At 47.7% G+C, this 18,119-nt stretch overlaps 1 long non-coding RNA gene across 1 annotated transcript in view; it reads left to right on the forward strand.

The window, feature by feature from the left end:
• Window positions 1-18,119, forward strand: part of LOC134910301 (uncharacterized) — a 320,048-nt gene that overhangs the window by 41,989 nt on the left and 259,940 nt on the right. The window contains exon 2 of the long non-coding RNA XR_010176164.1: window positions 16,245-16,286. This is a non-coding gene — a long non-coding RNA (uncharacterized LOC134910301). The remainder of the gene's footprint in view (window positions 1-16,244; window positions 16,287-18,119) is intronic.

Genomic DNA, 18,119 nt, shown 5'->3' on the forward strand with positions numbered 1-18,119 from the left:
CATTTACAATGCCCTAAGCCAAGCAATACCTCTGCTTCAAGGTCAGCCGGTGCTGATCCAGTCGGACAATATCACGGCAGTCGCCCACGTAAACAGACAGGGCGGCACAAGAAGCAGGAGGGCAATGGCAGAAGCTGCAAGGATTTTTCGCTGGGCGGAAAATCATGTGATAGCACTGTCAGCAGTGTTCATTCCGGGAGTGGACAACTGGGAAGCAGACTTCCTCAGCAGGCACGACCTCCACCCGGGAGAGTGGGGACTTCACCCAGAAGTCTTCCACATGATTGTAAACCATTGGGAAAAACCAAAGGTGGACATGATGGCGTCCCGCCTAAACAAAAAATTGGACAGGTATTGCGCCAGGTCAAGGGACCCTCAGGCAATAGCTGTGGACGCTCTGGTAACACCGTGGGTGTACCAGTCAGTGTATGTGTTCCCTCCTCTTCCTCTCATACCAAAAGTACTGAGAATTATAAGACGGAAGGGAGTAAGAACTATACTCGTGGCTCCGGATTGGCCAAGAAGGACTTGGTACCCGGAACTTCAAGAGATGCTCACGGAGGACCCGTGGCCTCTACCTCTAAGAAGGGACCTGCTCCAGCAAGGACCCTGTCTATTCCAAGACTTACCGCGGCTGCGTTTGACGGCAGGGCGGTTGAACGCCGGATCCTGAAGGAAAAAGGCATTCCGGATGAAGTCATCCCTACCCTGGTCAAACCAGGAAGGATGTAACCGCAAAGCATTATCACCGCATTTGGCGAAAATATGTTGCGTGGTGCGAGGCCAGTAAGGCCCCGATGGAGGAATTTCTACTAGGTCGATTCCTGCATTTCCTGTAAACAGGAGTGTCTATGGGCCTAAAATTGGGGTCCATTAAGGTTCAAATTTCGGCCCTGTCGATTTTCTTCCAGAAAGAACTGGCTTCAGTTCCTGAAGTTCAGACGTTTGTCAAGGGGGTACTGCATATACAGCCTCCTTTTGTGCCTCCAGTGGCACCTTGGGATCTCAATGTAGTTTTGGGGTTCCTAATATCACATTGGTTTGAACCACTCACCACTGTGGACTTAAAATATCTCACATGGAAAGTGGTAATGCTGTTGGCCCTGGCTTCAGCCAGGCGTGTCTCAGAATTGGCGGCTTTATCCTATAAAAGCCCTTACCTAATTTTTCATACGGACAGGGCAGAATTGAGGACTCGTCCTCAATTTCTCCCTAAGGTGGTTTCAGCGTTTCACTTGAACCAGCCTATTGTGGTACCTGCGGCTACTGGGGACTTGGAGGACTCCAAGTTGCTGGACGTAGTCAGGGCCCTGAAAATATATGTTTCCAGGACGGCTGGAGTCAGAAAATCTGACTCGCTGTTTATCCTGTATGCACCCAACAAGCTGGGTGCTCCTGCTTCTAAGCAGACTATTGCTCGTTGGATTTGTAGTACAATTCAGCTTGCACATTCTGTGGCAGGCCTGCCACAGCCAAAAGCCGTTTGCTAAATTCTACAAATTTGATACCCTGGCTGAGGAGGACCTAGAGTTCTCTCATTCGGTGCTGCAGAGTCATCCGCACTCTCCCGCCCGTTTGGGAGCTTTGGTATAATCCCCATGGTCCTTACGGAGTTCCCAGCATCCACTAGGACGTCAGAGAAAATAAGAATTTACTTACCGATAATTCTATTTCTCGTAGTCCGTAGTGGATGCTGGGCGCCCATCCCAAGTGCGGATTGTCTGCAATACTTGTACATAGTTATTGTTACAAAAATCGGGTTATTATTGTTGTGAGTCATCTTTTCAGAGGCTCCTCTGTTATCATGCTGTTAACTGGGTTCAGATCACAGGTTGTACGGTGTGATTGGTGTGGCTGGTATGAGTCTTACCCGGGATTCAAAATCCTTCCTTATTGTGTACGCTCGTCCGGGCACAGTATCCTAACTGAGGCTTGGAGGAGGGTCATAGGGGGAGGAGCCAGTGCACACCAGGTAGTCCTAAAGCTTTACTTTTGTGCCCAGTCTCCTGCGGAGCCGCTATTCCCCATGGTCCTTACGGAGTTCCCAGCATCCACTACGGACTACGAGAAATAGAATTATCGGTAAGTAAATTCTTATTTTTACTCACCGGTAAATCTATTTCTCGTAGTCCGTAGTGGATGCTGGGCGCCCGTCCCAAGTGCGGACTGTCTGCAATACTTGTATATAGTTATTGTTAACTAAAAGGGTTATTGTTGAGCCATCTGTTGAGAGGCTCTGTTATGTTCATACTGTTAACTGGGTATAATATCACGAGTTATACGGTGTGATTGGTGTGGCTGGTATGAGTCTTACCCGGGATTCAAAATCCTTTCCTTATTGTGTCAGCTCTTCCGGGCACAGTATCCTTACTGAAGTCTGGAGGAGGGTCATAGTGGGAGGAGCCAGTGCACACCAGGTAGTCCTAATTATTTCTTAGCTGTGCCCAGTCTCCTGCGGAGCCGCTATTCCCCATGGTCCTTACGGAGTCCCCAGCATCCACTACGGACTACGAGAAATAGATTTACCGGTGAGTAAAATCTTATTTTAGGCGGGACAGAAGCCCGCCGTCGAGGGGGCGGGGCTTCTTCCTCAGCACTCACCAGCGCCATGTTTTTTCTCCACAGCACCGCTGAGAGGAAGCTCCCCAGCCTCTCCCCTGCAAGAAGAGGGTAAAAAGAGAGTGGGGGCACATAATTAGGCGCAAAAATCAATAAAACAGCAGCTACTGGGTTAACATTAAGTTACTGTGTTATTCCTGGGTTAATAGCGCTGGGGTGTGTGCTGGCATACTCTCTCTCTGTCTCTCCAAAGGGCCTTGTGGGGGAATTGTCTTCAGATGAGCATTCCCTAAGTGTGTGGTGTGTCGGTACGTGTGTGTCGACATGTCTGAGGTAAAAGGCTCCCCTAAGGAGGAGATGGAGCAAATGTGTGTGTGAGGGGTGTCTCCGTCGACAAAGCCGACACCTGTTTGGATATGTGTAATTAAGTGCTAAGGTGAATTTATTGCACAAAAGATAAGAGAACAGACAGGGAATCTACCCATGTCTGTCCCTATGTTGCAGAGACCTTCAGAGTCTCTCAATGCTCACTATCCAAAATAATAGACACTGATATCGACACAGGGTCTGACTCCAGTGTCGACTACGATAATGCAAAGTTACAGCCAAAATGGCAGGAAAGTATTCAATATATGATTATTGTAATAAAAGATGATTTGCATATCACTGATGACTCATCTGTCCCTAACACAAGGGTACACATGTTTAAGGGGAAGAAAGCTGAGGTAAATTTCCCTCCTCTCATGATGAAAAAGAGCGGGAATCTCCAGACAAGAGACTGCAGTTTCCCACAAAGAATTCTCAGGGAGTATCCTTTCCCTTCTAGGGCCAGGATACGATGGGAATCTTCCCCTAGGGTGTCACGTTTGCCCAAAAGGTAGCCCTGACTTAACAGCTATCCTCAGGGATCCTGCAGATAGGGTGCACATTCTGGTACACTACTCAGACCGGCGATTGTGTCGGCATGGGTTTATAGCGCTGTAGCAGCGTGGACAGGTACCTTATCAGCAGAGATTGAGAACCTAGTATGTATATATATATATATATGTATATATATAGATATATATATTAAAGATGCTGTCTTAAGATATATATATATATTTCTCTAACGTCCTAAGTGGATGCTGGGGACTCCGTAAGGACCATGGGGAATAGCGGCTCCGCAGGAGACTGGGCACAAAAGTAAAGCTTTAGAACTACCTGGTGTGCACTGGCTCCTCCCCCTATGACCCTCCTCCAAGCCTCAGTTAGATTTTTGTGCCCGAACGAGAAGGGTGCACACTAGGTGGCTCTCCTGAGCTGCTTAGTGAAAAGTTTAGTTTTAGGTTTTTTATGTTCAGTGAGACCTGCTGGCAACAGGCTCACTGCATCGAGGGACTAAGGGGAGAAGAAGCGAACTCACCTGCGTGCAGAGTGGATTGGGCTTCTTAGGCTACTGGACATTAGCTCCAGAGGGACCGATCACAGGCCCAGCCATGGATAGGTCCCAGAGCCGCGCCGCCGGCCCCCTTACAGAGCCAGAAGACAGAAGAGGTCCGGAAAATCGGCGGCAGAAGACGTCCTGTCTTCAACAAGGTAGCGCACAGCACTGCAGCTGTGCGCCATTGCTCTCAGCACACTTCACACTCCGGTCACTGAGGGTGCAGGGCGCTGGGGGGGGGCGCCCTGAGACGCAATAAAAACACCTTGGATGGCAAAAAAAAAATGCATCACATATAGCTCCTGGGCTATATGGATGAATTTAACCCCTGCCAGAATACACAGAAAAACGGGAGATAAGGCCGCCGAGAAGGGGGCGGAGCCTATCTCCTCAGCACACTGGCGCCATTTTCCCTCACAGCTCCGTTGGAGGGAAGCTCCCTGGCTCTCCCCTGCAGTCACTACACTACAGAAAGGGTTAAAAAAGAGAGGGGGGCACTAATTGCGCGCAGTATTAAAAATACAGCAGCTATAAGGGGAAAAACACTTATATAAGGTTATCCCTGTATATATATAGCGCTCTGGTGTGTGCTGGCAAACTCTCCCTCTGTCTCCCCAAAGGGCTAGTGGGGTCCTGTCCTCTATCAGAGCATTCCCTGTGTGTGTGCTGTGTGTCGGTACGTTTGTGTCGACATGTATGAGGAGAAAAATGATGTGGAGACGGAGCAGATTGCCTGTAATAGTGATGTCACCCCCTAGGGGGTCGACACCTGAGTGGATGAACTGTTGGAAGGAATTACGTGACAGTGTCAGCTCTGTATAAAAGACAGTGGTTGACATGAGACAGCCGGCTACTCAGCTTGTGCCTGTCCAGACGTCCCATAGGCCGTCAGGGGCTCTAAAGCGCCCGTTACCTCAGATGGCAGATATAGACGCCGACACGGATACTGACTCCAGTGTCGACGGTGAAGAGACAAATGTGACTTCCAGTAGGGCCACACGTTACATGATTGAGGCAATGAAAAATGTTTTACACATTTCTGATAATACGAGTACCACCAAAAAGGGGTATTATGTTCGGTGAGGAAAAACTACCTGTAGTTTTCCTGAATCTGAGAAATTAAATGAGGTGTGTGATGATGCGTGGGTTTCCCCCGATAACAACTGATAATTTCTAAAATGTTATTGGCATTATATCCTTTCCCGCCAGAGGTTAGGGTGCGTTGGGAAACACCCCCTAGGGTAGATAAAGCGCTCACACGCTTGTAAGAACAAGGGCTCTACCCTCTCCTGAGATGGCCGCCCTTAAGGATCCTGCTGATAGAAAGCAGGAGGGTATCCTAAAATGTATTTACACACATACTGGTGTTATACTGCGACCAGCAATCGCCTCAGCCTGGATGTGCAGTGCTGGGTTGGCGTGGTCGGATTCCCTGACTGAAAATATTGATACCCTAGATAGGGACAGTATATTATTGCCTATAGAGCATTTAAAAGATGCATTTCTATATATGCGTGATGCACAGCGGAATATTTGCCGACTGGCATCAAGTCTAAGTGCGTTGTCCATTTCTGCCAGTAGAGGGTTATGGACACGACAGTGGTCAGGTGATGCGGATTCCAAACGGCATTTGGAAGTATTGCCTTATTAAGGGGAGGAGTTATTTGGGGTCGGTCTTTCAGACCTGGTGGCCACGGCAACAGCTGGGAAATCCACGTTTGTACCCCAGGTCGCCTCTCAACATAAGAAGACGCCGTATTATCAGGCGCAGTCTTTTCGTGGGCAAGCGGGCAAAAGGTTCCTCATTTCTGCCCCGTGACAGAGGGAGAGGAAAAAGGCTGCAGAAATCAGCCAGTTCCCAGGAACAGAAGCCCTCTCCCGCCTCTGCCAAGCCCTCAGTATGACGCTGGGGCTTTACAAGCAGAATCAGGCACGGTGGGGGCCCGTCTCAATGAATTTCAGCGCGCAGTGGGCTCACTCGCAAGTAGACCCCTGGATCCTTCAGGTGATATCTCAGGGGTACAAATTGGAATTCGAGACGTCTCCCCCTCGCCGTTTCCTAAAGTCGGCTTTACCGATGTCTCCCTCTGACAGGGAGGCAGTTTTGGAAGCCATTCACAAGCTGTATTCCCAGCAGGTGATAATCAAGGTACCCCTCCTGCAACAGGGAACGGGGTATTATTCCACACTGTTGTGGTACCGAAGCCGGACGGCTCGGTGAGACCGATTCTAAATCTAAAATCTTGAACACTTACATACGGAGGTTCAAATTCAAGATTGAGTCACTCAGAGCAGTGATTGCGAACCTGGAAGAAGGGGACTACATGATGTCTCGGGACATCAAGGATGCTTACCTTCATGTCCCAATTTACCCTTCTCACCAAGGGTACCTCAGGTTTATGGTACAGAACTGTCACTATCAGTTTCAGACGCTGCCGTATGGATGGTCCACGGCACCCCGGGTCTTTACCAAGGTAATGGCTGAAATGATGATACTCCTTCGAAGGAAGGGAATTTTAGTTATCCCTTACTTGGACGATTCCCTGATAAGGGTAAGATCCAGGGAACAGTTGGAGGTCGGTGTAGCACTATCTCAGGTAGTGTTGCGGCAGCACGATTGGATTCTCAATATTCCAAAATCGCAGCTGATTCCGACGACTCGTCTTCTGTTCCTAGGGATGATCCTGGACACAGTCCAGAAAAAGGTGTTTCTCCCGGAGGAGAAAGTCAGGGAGTTATCCGAGCTAGTCGGGAACCTCCTATAACCGAGCCAAGTCTCAGTACATCAATGAAATGGTTCTGGGAAAAATGGTGGCTTCCTACGAAGAAATCCCATTCGGCAGATTCCACGCGAGAACTTTCCAGTGGGACCTGCTGGACAAATGGTCCGGGTCGCATCTTCAGATGCATCAGCGGATAACCCTGTCACCAAGCACAAGGGTGTCTCTCCTGTGGTGGTTGCAGAGTGCTCATCTTCTAGAGGGCCGCACATTCAGGACTGGGTCCTGGTGACCACGGATGCCAGCCTGCGAGGCTGGGGAGCAGTCACACAGGGAAGGAATTTCCAGAGCTTATGGTCAAGCCTGGAGACATCACTTCACATAAATATCCTGAAGCTAAGGGCCATTTACAATGCTCTAAGCTCAGCAAGACCTCTGCTTCAAGGTCACCCGGAGTTGATCCATTCGGACAACATCACGGCAGTCACCCACGTAAACAGACAGGGTGACACAAGAAGCAGGGGGGCAATGGCAGAAGCTGCAAGGATTCTTCGCTGGGCGGAAAATCATGTGATAGCACTGTCAGCAGTATTCATTCCGGGAGTGGACAACTGGGAAGCAGACTTCCTCAGCAGACACGACCTCCACCCGGGAGAGTGGGGACTTCACCCAGAAGTCTTCCACATGTTTATAAAACTCGACAAGTATTGCGCCAGGTCAAGGGACCCTCAGGCAATAGCTGTGGACGCTCTGGTAACACAGTGGGTGTACCAGTCAGTGTATGTGTTCCCTCCTCTACCTCTCATACCCAGGGTACTGAGAATTATAAGATGGAGAGGAGTAAGCACTATATTCGTGGCTCCGGATTGGCCAAGAAGGACTTGGTAACCGGAACTTCAAGAGATGCTCACGGAGGATCCGTGGCCTCTACCTCTAAAAAGGGACCTGCTCCAGCAAGGACCCTGTCTGTTCCAAGACTTACCGCGGCTGCGTTTGACGGCATGGCGGTTGAACGCCGGATCCTGAAGGAGAAAAGCATTCCGGATGAAGTCATTCCTATCCTGATCAAAGCCAGGAAAGATATAACCGCAAAACATTATCACCGCATTGGCGAAAATATGTTGCGTGGTGCGAGGCCAGTAAGGCCCCGACGGAGGAATTTTTCAACTAGGTCGATTCCTACATTTCCTGCAAACAGGAGTGTCTATGGGCCTGAAATGGGGGTCCATTAAGGTTCAAATTTCGGCCCTGTCAATTTTCTTCCAAAAAGAACTAGCTTCAGTCCCTGAAGTTCAGACGTTTGTGAAAGGGGTACTGTATATACAGCCTCCTTTTGTGCCTCCAGTGGCACCTTGGGATCTAAATGTAGTTTTTGGGTTCCAAAAGTCACATTGGTTTGTACCACCTAAATATGTGGAGTTAAAATATCTCACATGGAAAGTGGTCATGCTGTTGGCCCTGGCCTGGGCCAGGTGCGTGTCAGAATTGGCGGCTTTATCCTGTAAAAGCCCTCATCTGATTTTCCATTCGGACAGGGCGGAATTGAGGACTTGTCCTCAGTTTCTCCCTAAGGTGGTTTTCAGCGTTTCACCTGAATAAACCTATTGTGGTGCCTGCGGCTACTAGGGACTTGGAGGACTCCAAGTTGCTAGACGTTGTCAGAGCCCTGGAAATATAGGTTTCCAGGACGGCTGGAGTCAGAAAATCTGACTCGTTGTTTATTCTGTATGCACCCAACAAGCTGGGTGCTCCTGCTTCTAAGCAGACTATTGCTCGTTGGATTTGTAGTACAATTCAGCTTGCACATTCTGTGGCAGGCCTGCCACAGCCAAAATCTGTAAAAGCCCATTCCACAAGGAAGGTGGGCTAATCTTGGGCGGCTGCCCGAGGGGTCTCGGCTTTACAACTTTGCCGAGCAGCTACTTGGTCAGGAGCAAATACGTTTGTAAAATTCTACAAATTTGATACCCTGGCTGAGGAGGACCTGGAGTTCTCTCATTTGGTGCTGCAGAGTCATCCGCACTCTCCCGCCCGTTTGGGAGCTTTGGTATAATCCCCATGGTCCTTACGGAGTCCCCAGCATCCACTTAGGACTATAGAGAAAATAAGAATTTACTTACCGATAATTCTATTTCTCGTAGTCCGTAGTGGATGCTGGGCGCCCATCCCAAGTGCGGATTGTCTGCAATACTGGTACATAGTTATTGTTACCAAAAAATCGGGTTATTGCTGTAGTGAGCCATCTTTTCTAGAGGCTCCTCTGTTATCATGCTGTTAACTGGGTTTAGATCACAAGTTATATGGTGTGATTGGTGTGGCTGGTATGAGTCTTACCCGGGATTCAAAATCCTTCCTTATTGTGTACGCTCGTCCGGGCACAGTATCCTAACTGAGGCTTGGAGGAGGGTCATAGGGGGAGGAGCCAGTGCACACCAGGTAGTTCTAAAGCTTTACTTTTGTGCCCAGTCTCCTGCGGAGCCGCTATTCCCCATGGTCCTTACGGAGTCCCCAGCATCCACTACGGACTACGAGAAATAGAATTATCGGTAAGTAAATTCTTATTATATATATATATATATATATATATATTAAACATGCCCAAAGAGACATTAGTCTACTGGGTTCTAGAGTCAACGCTATGTCGATTTCTGCTTGACGTGTCCTGTAGAATATGCAATGGACAGGTGATGCCGACTTAAGAGGCATATGGAAGGCTGAGGATTGTGTGGAGAAGGGATCTCGGACCTGGTCTCCACAGCTATAGCTGGTAATTCTGATCTTTTGCCTTATATTCCTGCACAGCCTAGGAAAGCACGACATTATCAAATGCAGCCTTTCGAACACAAAGAACAAGAAAGTCCGAGGTGCGTCCTTTCTTGCCAGAGGCAGAGGCAGAGGAAAGAAGCTGCACAACACAGCTAGTTCCCAGGAACAGAAGTCCTCCCCGGCCTCTACAAAATCCACCGCATGTCGCTGGGGCTCCACAGGCGGAGCTAGGCCCGGTGGGGGCACGTCTTCGTAATTTCAGCCACAAGTGGGTTCACTCCCTGTTGGATCCCTGGGCAATAGATATTGTGTCTCAGGGATACAAGCTGGACTTTGAGGAGATGCCCCCTCACCGACGGCCCTGCCGGCTTCCCTCCACGAGAGGGAAATAGTGTTAACTGCAATTCACAAATTGTATCGTCAACAGGTGGTGGTCAGGGTTCCCCTCCTTCAACAAGGAGGGGGTTATTATTCGACCATGTTGTAGTCCCGAAACCGGACGGTTCGGTCAGACCCATATTGAATTTAAAATCCCTGAACATATACCTGAAAAGGTTCAAGTTCAAGATGGAATCGCTAAGAGCGGTCATCGCAAGCCTGAAAGGGAGAGATTTTATGGTGTCTCTGGACATAAAGGATGCATACCTTCATGTCCCCATTTATCCACCTCATCAGGCGTACCTCAGATTTGCGGTACAGGATTGTCATTACCAATTTCAGACGTTGCCGTTTGGTCTCTCCACGGCCCCGAGAATCTTCACCAAGGTAATGGCGGAAATGATGGTGCTCCTGCGGAAGCAAGGTGTCACAATTATCCCGTACTTGGACGATCTCCTCATAAAAGCGAGATCAAGAGAGCAGTTGCTGAACAGCGTATCACTTTCTCTGAAAGTGTAACGGCAACACGGCTGGATTCTATATATTCCAAAGTCGCAGTTGGTTCCTACGGCTCATCTGCCTTTCCTAGACATGATTCTAGACACAGATCAGAAAAGGGTTTATCTCCCGACAGAGAGAGCTCAGGAGCTCATGACACTGGTCAGGAATCTATTAAAACCAAAACAGGTGTCAGTGCATCACTGCACTCGAGTCCTGGGAAGGATGGTGGCATCATACAAGGCCATTCCCTTCGGCAGGTTCCATGCAATGACCTTCCAATGGGACTTACTGGACAAGTGGTCCGGATCACATCTTCAGATGCATCGGTTAATCACCCTGTCCCCCAGGGCCAGGGTGTCACTCCTGTGGTGGCTGCAAAGTTCTCACCTTCTAGAGGGACGCAGATTCGGAATTCAGGACTGGGTCCTGGTGACCACGGACGCTAGCCTCCGAGGGTGGGGAGCAGTCACACAGGGAAGAAATTTCCAAGGTCTGTGGTCAAGTCAAGAGACTTGCCTTCACATCAACATCCTAGAACTAAGGGCCGTATACAACGCCCTACGTCAAGCGGAGCACTTGCTTCGCGACCAACCGGTTCTGATTCAGTCAGACAACATCACCGCAGTGGCTCAGGTGAACCGCCAAGGCGGCACAAGGAGCAGAGTGGCGATGGCACAAGCCACCAGAATTCTTCGCTGGGCGGAGAATCATGTAAGCGCTCTGTCAGCAGTGTTCATCCCGGAAGTGGACAACTGGTAAGCAGACTTCCTCAGCAGACACGACCTCCACCCGGGAGAGTGGGGACTTCATCAGGAAGTCTTCACACAGATCACATATCGGTGGGAACTGCCACAGGTGGACATGATGGCATCCCACCTCAACAAAAAACTACAGAGGTATTGCGCCAGGTCAAGAGACCCTCAGGCAATAGCGGTAGACGCCCTGGTGACACCATGGGTGTTCCAGTCGGTCTATTTATTTCCTCCTCTTCCTCTCATCCCAAGGTGCTGAGGATAATAAGAAAAGGAGGAGTGAGAACAATCCTCATTGTTCCAGATTGGTCACGAAGGACCTGGTATCCAGATCTGCAAGAAATGCTCACAGAGGACCCGTGGCCTCTTCCTCTAAGACAGGACCTGTTGCAACAGGGGCCCTGTCTGTTCCAAGTCTTACCGCGGCTGCGTTTGACGGCATGGCGGTTGAACGCCGGATCCTAGCAGAAAAGGGCATTCCGGATGAGGTCATTCCTACGCTGATAAAGGCTAGGAAGGACGTGACAGCTAAACATTATCACCGTATATGTTTCTTGGTGTGAGGCCAGGAATGCTCCTACAGAGGAATTCCAGCTGGGCCGTTTCCTTCACTTCCTACAGTCAGGAGTGAATTTGGGCCTAAAATTGGGCTCCATTAAGGTCCAGATTTCGGCCCTATCCATTTTCTTTCAAAAAGAGTTGGCTTCTCTACCAGAAGTTCAGACGTTTGTAAAGGGAGAGCTGCATATTCAGCCTCCTTTTGTGCCTCTAGTGGCACCTTGGGATCTTAACGTGGTGTTAAGTTTCCTGAAATCACACTGGTTTGAGCCACTTAAAACGGTGGAGTTAAAATATCTCACGTGGAAGGTGGTCATGCTATTAGCCTTGGCTTCGGCTAGGCGTGTGTCAGATTTAGCGGCTTTGTCACATAAAAGCCCCTATCTGGTTTTCCATATGGATAGAGCAGAATTGCGGACCCGTCCACAATTTCTGCCAAAAGTTGTGTCATCTTTTCATATGAACCAACCTATTGTGGTGCCTGTGGCTACTCGTGACTTGGAGGATTCCGAGTTACTGGATGTGGTCAGGGCTTTGAAGGTTTATGTAGCCAGAACGGCTAGAGTCAGGAAAACGGAATCGCTGTTTATCCTGTATGCATCCAACAAGCAGGGTGCTCCTGCTTCAAAGCAAACTATTGCTCGCTGGATATGTAACACGATTCAGCAGGCTCATTCTACGGCTGGATTGCCGCTGCCAAAATCAGTTAAAGCCCATTCCACTAGGAAGGTGGGCTCTTCTTGGGCGGCTTCCCGAGGGGTCTCGGCATTACAACTATGCCGAGCTGCTACTTGGTCAGGTTCAAACACTTTTGCAAAGTTCTACAAGTTTGATACCCTGGCTGATGAGGACCTATTGTTTGCTCAATCGGTGCTGCAGAGTCATCCGCACTCTCCCGCCCGTTTGGGAGCTTTGGTATAATCCCCATGGTCCTTACGGAGTCCCCAGCATCCACTAGGACGTTAGAGAAAATAAGATTTTACTTACCGGTAAATCTATTTTTCGTAGTCCGTAGTGGATGCTGGGCGCCTGTCCCAAGTGCGGACTTCTTCTGCAATACTTGTATATAGTTATTGCTGCAATAAGGGCTATGTTATTGTTGCATCAGGGTTGAACTGATGCTCTGTTGTTGTTCATACTGTTGACTGGGTAAGTTTATCACAAGTTATACGGTGTGATTGGTGTGGCTGGTATGAGTCTTGCCCTGGATTTCCAAAATCCTTTCCTTGTACTGTCAGCTCTTCCGGGCACAGTTTCTCTAACTGAGGTCTGGAGGAGGGACATAGAGGGAGGAACCAGAGCACACCAGAATCTAAATTCTTTCTTAAAGTGCCCATGTCTCCTGCGGAGCCCGTCTATTCCCCATGGTCCTTACGGAGTCCCCAGCATCCACTACGGACTACGAGAAATAGATTTACCGGTAAGTAAAATCTTATTTTCAGTATTTTTTCAAAGAGTGCATGACGACGCCTCCTGTGAATAGGCCACAGACCCTGAAAAAAACCTGGGCCCAGCCAGACTCTCTACTGCCCTGTACTGTATGTGTGTGTATAATATCTATCTATATACAGTATATACGTGTGTGTGTGTGTGTGTGTGTGTGTGTGTGTGTGTGTGTGTGTGTGTGTGTGTGTGTATCTCTATATATGTCATGGCTGGCACTCTATCCAAAATACTGCACGATTTCCCAGGTGGTGCCATTAGTGGGATGACAGGTAGTATAAGCAGAAATACTGTGGCACTCTCAGGACTTACTAATGTAACAATATGTTGCGGTGATGACCACTAATGTGCAACTCAACATTTCAGTTTATTCAACCTTAACCATAGTAAGTCCTGAAAGTTCTGTGTTATTTCTGCATATAGGGGGTCATTCCGAGTTGTTCGCTCGTTATTTTTTTCTCACAACGGAGCGATTAGTCGCTAATGCGCATGCGCAATGTCCGCAGTGCGACTGCGCCAAGTAAATTTGCTATGCAGTTAGGAATTTTACTCACGGCATTACGAGGTTTTTTCTTCGTTCTGGTGATCGGAGTGTGATTGACAGGAAGTGGGTGTTTCTGGGCGGAAACAGGCCGTTTTATGGGAGTGTGTGAAAAAACGCTACAGTTTCTGGGAAAAACGCGGGAGTGGCTGGAGAAACGGAGGAGTGTCTGGGCGAACGCTGGGTGTGTTTGTGACGTCAAACCAGGAACGACAAGCACTGAACTGATCGCAGATGCCGAGTAAGTCTGGAGCTACTCAGAAACTGCTAAGAAGTGTCTATTCGCAATTCTGCTAATCTTTCGTTCGCAATTTTGATAAGCTAAGATTCACTCCCAGTAGGCGGCGGCTTAGCGTGTGCAAAGCTGCTAAAAGCAGCTTGCGAGCGAACAACTCGGAAAGACCCCCATAGTGTGTGTGTGTGTGTGTGTGTGTGTGTGTGTGTGTGTGTGTGTGTGTGTGTGTGTGTATATACAGTGATTGTACTTACGTGCTATAGCGCATCCTTTATCCTAAATGGAGGATCCACTTTCACAAAATGATGGTGTTCCAGGGAATGCGCTCTGCAACCAATGCAGCTTTTATGTGACTTTCCCACCATCCTAATAGCTAATAGCGAACACTTTTGTCTCAACTGCTGGGAGGTATGTCAGGCTCCTGTGAGTGGGTACTTCTCGTGTGCTAGACATGACCCCAAAGTGGTGCAGCCATGCAACTAACAGGGTGTGGCCACGCTCCCTGCAGGAAGGGGCCCCCGGGAAGTTACTGTACCAGGGCCCAGGATTTCTCTTGGCAGCCCTGCCTACAAGACTGACTTCTAGGGACTGCATCAGATGCAGACAAGGCCCATTGGAAGCACTCTCTGATCATCGCAGTCTGGACTGGCAGTCCCCCCTGTATGTGATCAGCAGATAGTGTTTCCCATAGGAAAGTTACTACCAGTGTAGCATGTGCACTGACTCATTGGAGGTGGCAGATTTTACTTGGGGGCTGCAGTCCATAATTAGTCCTTAGCTAACCAATAAGCCAATAAGTAGTAATATACCAGTAATAACATTACATCTGTTGCCTGTCCCAATAGACGGCACTAGGGCCATTTAATAGCTTGCATGTAATGCTTGCATATTGCTGGCATATCCATAATAATAAGGTCAAGAAATATACAATTTTAAAGCAATCTCTTTTTCTGTCCTGGCTGCTTAATTTTCTGTCTTTGCTGTCTCTTTATCAAATACTCTGTCCTCACTTATGTAGTTCCATTAAATAAAGAGCTCCCGCGGCAATGTCTACAGTCTAAAGGCACAGAGGCCAATCAGATTCATTTATGTCACAAGATGTGTAGTAATAACTGCTGCTATCCAAACATCCTATACTATCAAAAGTACAGTCATGGACACTTTCACCCACCAGACCCACTGCCTGCGCTAGGAGTGCTTATCTCTTTCACTGATCTAGAGTACTTTGAGAGCTGATATACAATAGGCAGTGTCAGACAGGGGCATGTAGGGCCCACCGGGGGGAATACAGCAGTAGGGTCCCATGTTAGGGGTGTGGCCAGTCTGCAGAGGGGGTGTGGCCTGCTACCTCATTGGTTTGACTAACCATTAGAAAGTGCAACGTCTGGGCCTGTTCATAAATATATACAGTAAATTCAGCTGCTGCATGCCTGATAATGTACCAGATTAATAACAGCAATGCAATGTAGAAAATACACCATAGTCCAGTATAAGGTAACATATGTATGATGTATAGTTCAAGTGCACAGTCTGGAACCTGATCCTTAGAGCAGAAGCTGGGGCCCCAGGCAGTAGGGCCCACCGGTGGTTTCCCTTGTACCCCTGTGGGCCATTCCAAGCCTGACAGTAGGGAAAGGCAGTGGAAAGACAGATTATTGCATACATCCAATTAATTAGCATTGCAGCGACTATCTCCGGGCTGTGTCTTGTCCTGTGGGGATATGCAGTGAAGTAAGGGAAATATTCTATTTCTGAACTACACTTATATACTTGTCAGAATATTTACTTGACACCTCCCCCACCCAGTGAGAATATGGATAAAGGACCTACATCAGCCATAAACTGGAATACTCGCAAGTCAGAGTAGTCCGGTGCTTGATGGGTAAAAATCAAGTTATAATCAAGATAATCTAGAAACATAAAGGCATTAGCTGTTATAAGGTTTACATCTTTGATGGGTCAGAAGAACAGCTAGAAAGAACTGGGCCTAATACTGCAGACACCAAATAATTGATCACATTGAGAGATACCTGTGTCCAGTATCTACCATGAATCAGATTTTTAATGTGTTTTCTGGAATTGACTGCTGACGTAAACACAACCTGGTGAATAAAGTTACCCTGGTAGGTCTCGGATTCAAGCCCCAGTTCAAATAAGATGCACATTTCAAAACCAGCTAGTATGAGGCACTGATGTCACCAGTACGAGCGAGATTTATGCGGGGGAGCATTTTACAGCTGATAACATAAAGCAAAGAGTGCAGACACTGACATATCAATTATTGTGACTTTGCTGGAGACATTGGGCAGCAAAAGGCAGATGTTCCAGTAATAACATTGTAACACTTATTTTCTCTTTCCCGGTATAAAAGATTGCAAGGGTGGATTGCATAAATCTCGTTATTGTCTATCAGGTAAGAACATGCCAACTGTTAATTAAGTCATCGGAATCCAACTTCCCTTTGTGTTTTATTTTATTATTAGTATGAAAAGATTAGATATAACTGATGATACATACAGTCCAGTACTCATGTCAAAATAGAAGGCGAGTCAAATACAAATACGATATAACAGGAAGACATACACACCTGATTTATTTTAGGTGTGAGAAGTTAAATTGTTGTAGTTACTAATTGTATTTGTACATTTTCACATGTAAATATGTATTCCTCAGAAAATCTGTTTAGCAGGTAGCAGTATGGATAACTCGATGATTATGATGATGATGATGATGATGATGATTTAAAATCTATTTATATAGCACCAACATATTCCTAGCACTTTAGAAATGTCAAACACAGGCAACGTTGAACGTGGCTACATCTCTAGGAATGCAAGTCTGGTCTAGGGAAGACTAGTAAGAAGGCAATTGCAATAGTCAATGCCAGAGATTATTAATGCAGGATGTAACATTTTTGCAGTGTCTTGTGTGAGATATGTGCATATTCTATTATCCAGCAGATAGAGGAGGTGGATTAAGAGAAACAAACACATAAAGTAGAAGTTTCATAAGCAGGATGAGACTCAGATAGAACAGTTTCTCAAAGACGTATTGGGCCGGGTTCAATTGTTTATTCGCGCCAAATCTCCTGTCTAAAGTGACGGGAGATCGCAGAGCAATATTCAATTGCTGCCACTTATCGTGCCCAAACCCAAACAGGTCTCTTTACTCGCATTTCAGCTGGCCACCCCAGGGGTTTGCAAGCTGAAAAGAACTTCTCGTGCTTGTCGGCATCAACATTTGAATAGCTGCCGGTGGGCACTCGCGGGTGCCGGGACCCACGATAAGAATTTAATCCAGCCCATTCTATTTAGTGTTCTAGGCTCTTTCTTTAGTTAATCAATAATATTATATTCATTTTTATAACATAAAATCCAACTCATCAGTTAAGTTAACCTCATAGACCACCATAGGACAGTCAAGCAAAATTTATTTTTTAGCAACAGTTAGATTTTACTTGGCATTTTACTAGTCCTACAATACACACTAAATTTATAGGTGGTTGTTTCTGATGAAGTAATGCTGGGGCCCATTATACAGTACATTATGTTCTCTAACACCTGACAAGAGCCTGCTAATTGTTGCTGAGAGACATTGAACCCCGTGTGAGTGTAATCCGGGATCCGGTCTGAAGATCGACAGTGCCTAGGTTGACAATGTTTAGGTCGACCACTATAGCGCGACAGTTACTAGGTCGACATGTTTTCAAGGTCAACAAGGTTTCTAGGTCGACAGGTCAACATGAGTTTTTCATATTTTTTCCTTTTTTGGAACTTTCTTATACTTAACGATCCACGCGGACTGCGATCGGGAACGGTAACCTGTGCTGAGCGCAGTGGTAGCGGAGCGAGGCACCTTGCCTTCGCTCACCATGCGAGGGGACACGGTGCACTAATTGGGCATCCCGGTCACTGTACGGAGAAAACCACACCAAAGAACCATGAAAAACTCATGTCGACTTTTTGACCCGTCGACCTAGAACATGTCGACTTAGAAACCCTGTCAACCTTCAAACCCTGTCGACCTAGCGACTGTCTACCTATAGCGGACGACCTAAACATTGTCGACCTAGACACTGTCGATCTAATGATCCACACCCGTGTAATCCACCCCCCCCCCTTCCCCAGAGACAGCAGCTGGGAGAAACATTTCTCAGCAGCCTCTGAGCCTTCCAGTGGCCCCTACACCTCCCAGAAGCCCCCCTCCCCAGTGTAAAGATGGAGGGGAGACCACCGGGAGCCATGGA

Source organism: Pseudophryne corroboree, chromosome 4 (genome assembly GCF_028390025.1).
Source record: "Pseudophryne corroboree isolate aPseCor3 chromosome 4, aPseCor3.hap2, whole genome shotgun sequence".
Lineage (NCBI taxonomy): Eukaryota > Metazoa > Chordata > Amphibia > Anura > Myobatrachidae > Pseudophryne > Pseudophryne corroboree.